We start from the raw sequence: 5518 nt of genomic DNA on the forward strand, positions 1-5518 counted from the left end.
AACACATGATAGTGGGAGTTGTGGTATGTTAGACACACATCCAGTTATTACGTAGCGTGCCTTGTATATTATTTAAGGTTTTATGAGAATATATTTACATACTTTAAAATATTACAAAACTCATAGGAAATATATTCAGTAATAAGTAAACAGAAATAAATTGAAAAGGGCAAAGATAAATACTCAGATATTAGATTTTTAAAACTTTATTACATTTGTGAAGAAGTTGTGAAATCTTTGAGTAGATTTATTCAAGGCTCCAGTTTCAGTAGTTGTTTAATGGTCTGCAAAGCCCCACGATCTACTGGGACACTGGTTCAATAGTTGAATAAACAGAAACTTGGTTTTGTTGTAAGGAACACATAAAATCTTGCAGGAAATAAAATTATAGCAAGAAATATAAAATAATATATTAAAACAAATAGAAGTTTCTAAAATCTTAAATATTAAAATAAAAATGTAATGTAAATAACTATTCCTCTCATAGCCTTTAAAATTTTAACTACTAACTCATTTATGTAATTGGTTAAATGTTGACATGTGGTTTATGACTTTTAAAATTTACTATTCTATAACTTTCCAAAAACAAATTACACTTTTCTTTTAAAAGCAAAATGTATCTATAGCCCAGTGTCTATATGGTGCCTATGTCCTAAAGTCAGATATGTGATCTCACATTTCCCCTACTATTCACTTTTAGAAGCTGTTACAATTTAGGTAGTGCATTAAGTGAACAGAAATGGTTTCCATTACTTTAGTCTGAGCAGAATATCCACAGATCTCTGACCATAAGATTACTTAGTAAGTTGCCATCCTTTGTAATAGCTACCTTCTTAAGGTTGGCTTCTTTATTATCTAAACCAAGCAAATAAAATGTATCAAAATAGAAGTGAAGGCGGGAGTCTGACAATTTAAATTAGTACAGGTGTTGGTTTAACTACCCAAAGGAGTTATTTTCAGCCTTTTTAAATATTCTGATTATTGACAGTCATACTTTCTTTCTGATAACAAAGTACAAGTTATCATCACAGAGAGCCCTTATATCATTTCAAAATGTAATTGTCAAGCTGGGGTTAAGCAAAAATTATCTCTTAAAGTTACATAAAAATAAACAGGTTTATGTAAATGAAGTAATTATAATGATTTGGAGCTCAAACTGAAGGGAGTAACACAGGCTAATCTACTTTATATTTTTATAATAGTCCTATATACTTTTACTGTAGAATAAAAACTGTCTATTACTTTTGTTTTGCTACCCATGCCGACTTAGAAAGGTATAAAACAAAGACTGATTTGAAGGTTTTGTAAAAATAAACCTTCGCAATTTGCACAGCAGCCTCAAAATTACATTATAAACAGTATTCCATTTAATGGTTCTCCCAAATTTTCTCTGAAAAATATCAGATGTTATAGCATAATTTGTGCTTATTTTTGCCTTATGTTCTTATGTCATCTTGTCAAATAGGCACAGGTTTAAGAATTTGATTGAGTAAAGACATTTTCTGTCTTTGGTTGCTACAACTTTTCACATAATGTTACTTTTAAGTTCCAATTATACTTTACAAGTCATTTGCCAACCTTGCATGTTTAAAGAAGCATCTCATTAAGGTAAATTGCCAGTAATAATGTTCTGTATTTATTGCTTATACATTTTTGCATAATAATAGATCTATTGATTTTTGTTTTTAAAGGCTTGGCAGATGAAATAAAATGATTAGCTATGGAATCACATATAAAATTTAGTTTTTGTCATAAATTCAGAAAGATCTTTAATATTATGTTGGCAACTTGGAGAGCTTTATTAACTTATAACAATGATTATATCGCTATTAAGTTTATCTTTTTTTTTTTAGCTGAGCCATCCTGCCACCTGTTGGCTGCTCAGGCCGGGCTGGGACTCAAACAGCTGTTGCTCAGAGCTCAAACTCTTGAGCGAGCTCTTAACCAACTGAGTCACTTGCCCGGCCCTAGGTTATCTCTTTTTTGTAATGGTATTACTTCGATTTGATTAGAAGTTAAAGATATTCTCCTTTTGAAATACTAGTTGATCTGGAAGAAATAAAATATTTTCAATGTACATCTTCTCTCATTATATTTCCCCATTTCTGTAACATTTTTAGTTAGACGTTATGTAGCAGAACACATTGAATTTAAAAAATAGATGAAATCATCTCTTTATGCAAAATCAGTTGTGTCTTATAGTAGTCATATGTAATTCAAATCTTGTCATTTGCCAATAAATGAAATATTAAAATGTATATATGGAAAGAATTTCTTGAATTTCTTTTACACATGTTTAATGGATATATGAGTCTAGTCCTGAAGAACTTTTATATATATTTATTTTAGAATCCACAAAGGAAGGAGTTCATTTTCATAAAGATCTTAGTTTTAAAGATAACACTTTTCCTTTATCAAAATGTACATCTAAGTAAGGTCTACAAAATTGAACAAAATATTCAGTGTTCTTTAAGAGGATGATAGCAGTGGTTATGATTAACAAATTATTTAAATGTATCCAGGTATAAAAATAACTTGTATGTCATCATAATTTCTTTTAATTAAAGTTTATTGGGGTGACATTTGTTAGCAAAGTTACATAGATTAGTGTACAGTTCTGTAATACACCATCTATATTTTGCATTGTGAGTTTACCACCCAGAGTCAGTTCTCTTTCTATCACCATATATTTGATCCCCTTTACCTCATCATCATTGAATTTAATCCACAAACTATTACTTTTTCACTTCACATTCTACAAACACAGATTTAGATACTTTACATTGTGTGTCTAACAGCTTTAGTCTACATGTGGACCTGCACTAAAGGATCATATGTTTTATAACAAATTAATGACTTTTATTCTTTTATCAATTCTAAACTAAAATTAAACAATAGCATATTTTTCATTATTTCAAATAGATAGAAAGTATTTTAATAATATCTTTTAGTTGTCTAGTAAAAAAATATAGGAAACACCCATGTATTGACTTGGTTAAAAATAAAAAAAGCTATTCCTTTTGAGATTTCTTTGAGCTTATCCCATTCTCTTCCTTCTCACAGGAAATCATCCTTTCAAATTCTTCCTGCTTTTCTTCATAGTCTTCCTACATATGTTCGCACCATAATTAATCTATTGTTTCATTGTGCTTACTTAAAAAAATTATATAAATGCAATCAAGCTTTATATTTTTTCTGTAACTTTCTTTTTTTCTCAATGATATAATCATGAAATTCATCAACTAATGTTGTATATAACTGAAATTAAACATGTTACCATCATTCTAAACTGTATTTTAGAATATTATTTTGTAGAATCAGTGCTCTGTAATTTATTTTTCATTCTTCTGTCATGTATATTTGGCTGTTTCTGTAGTTTTCATCCATATTCCTGGGATATGGGTGCAAGATTTTTCTCTACATTATATAACTACAAGTGAAAGTAAATATTTCTATGTGTGTGTGTGTGTGTGTGTGTGTGTGTGTACACACATATATAGTTAACCTAATTTTTTTTTCAAATGATTATACCAAATTTATAGCAAGCATCACTTTATAGGTGTTTCCATTGCTTCTCTATTCACCAACACCTGATAATGTGAAACTTTTATAGTATTTGCCAGACTTGCAAGTATAATNCTGCCTGTTCTGCTACAACATGAAGGGCAGAACTTGTACTTCTCTCTGGTAGTCATGCAAAATTGATTTTCTTTTGAATTTTAAAGAATTTGCATTTGCCTCATTTAGAATTTAAATACACATAATCAATCGAATGTTCTGGAAAAAGAGGATGAGTACTGTTGTCTGACAAAATATTGAAGAAGAGACTTGAAAGATTCTGTCAAAATACATTTTTTTATATAGGAGAAGGAATAAAGAAATTGAGAGGTGATAATGGTCACCCGACATTTACTTAATTAAATATAAACAGCCTGATACCCAGGTGTCCAGGATTCTTATATATTTTTCCCACTATATCTCATCACCTTTTCATATAAAGGCAAATTTAAAATCAAATCTACCTTGCAATCAGATTAAATTAAAAAACTGTCAACTACCTAGTGTTTATGTTAAATGTTTCCAAATATAAATATAGAGGACTATTGTGGAGGTCATTTTTATTTTTTGCAAGTCTCTCCTACAGTTAACAAAAGATTATTAACTCCTTTTGATATTTCCCATGTTTGATACTAGACATTTTTCTAATTAATGAATATTTATAATGAAAATTACACATGCACAGTTATGGCCAGTGACATGAGGTTGACTGAAATTTTAACATCTTTCAAGGTAAGAGAAACTAAAGATGTTTGCCTACTCACCTTAGATTTAACTCAGACAATCTGACCTTCTGAGACTTTGTCCAACCTAGTGAGGCAATAGTTAAGGGAAAAAAGCACAGAATTTGAAATAATGAACAATGTTGTATGCAACATCAGTCATTTTATCTTCTTTAACTGCACCAACTTAGCTTTTCCCTAGTTATAATTTTTCAGGTGGTACAACAGGACTATAAACCAAAATCAGAAGATGATCAAGCTCTTTTAACAAAAAAATATAGAGACAATGTCTGGGTCTGTGGACTGCCACGGTATCTTTTTTTTCTTTTAACTGATTGTTCTATTACTTCATCTTTATTGGATAAACACTCAAACCAGCTGACAATTACTCCTCCAGTCAATCATCTGAAACTTCCAAAAAACATTGTATAGTGCAAAGAGAGATAGGCTCTTTCATCACTTCATACTCCCAGTTCTGGGCACAAACCCAGACACATAGCCTCGGCTCCATCAATCTTAGAGAGCTGCCTTCAAACCCGGTATAGAGACCAGTGTTGTAGTCCTTACTCTCACAGTCACCATCTGTGTGATTCCACTTAAATCTTAATTTATGTGAGTTTCAACTTTATTAGCTGTAAACTAATCTCTCAAATATATTTAAAGCCCGATACTTTAATATTCTATCAGCTTTCATTTCAATTTGTACTTAAGGAGAAATTATTTCATCCATCACCAAAACTACATGCCACTTTCAACTTGACATTTCTCAAATCTGTGGTCAAAATTTTGACTTTGATTAATAAAACTATATTGGTATTATTTATAGAGATGAAAGGGCACTAATACAGAAGAAGTCTTGCTGAAGTTACTGGGATCCAAGTAATGAAGAACATTTTTCTTTTTTTTTACTTCTGAGAAATAGGGGATTATTCAAATTTTAGCTAAATTTTTGACAACTACAAATATCCCTTCTGAAAGTTTAGAGTATAAGATGATTCTTCAGAAAGGAAATCTATAAAAAACAAAGACACAGCTATCTTTAAAGTTAATAAAAGAAATGTAAATGAAAAGGGTTTTCCACCTAACAGACTACTCAAAAAAAATTAATCAAACAGATAAAAATACAAAGTTCTATGTTGTTAGTGGTGAGGTGAAGAATAGCTACTTGATAAAATTGCTATTGAGTTTTCTTTATAATAGTAGTAACCAGTTATAAATACAGAGAAAAACATAAAATT

The sequence above is a fragment of the Hipposideros armiger genome, unplaced genomic scaffold (assembly GCF_001890085.2).
Source record: "Hipposideros armiger isolate ML-2016 unplaced genomic scaffold, ASM189008v1 scaffold_1078, whole genome shotgun sequence".
NCBI classification, from domain to species: Eukaryota; Metazoa; Chordata; class Mammalia; order Chiroptera; family Hipposideridae; genus Hipposideros; species Hipposideros armiger.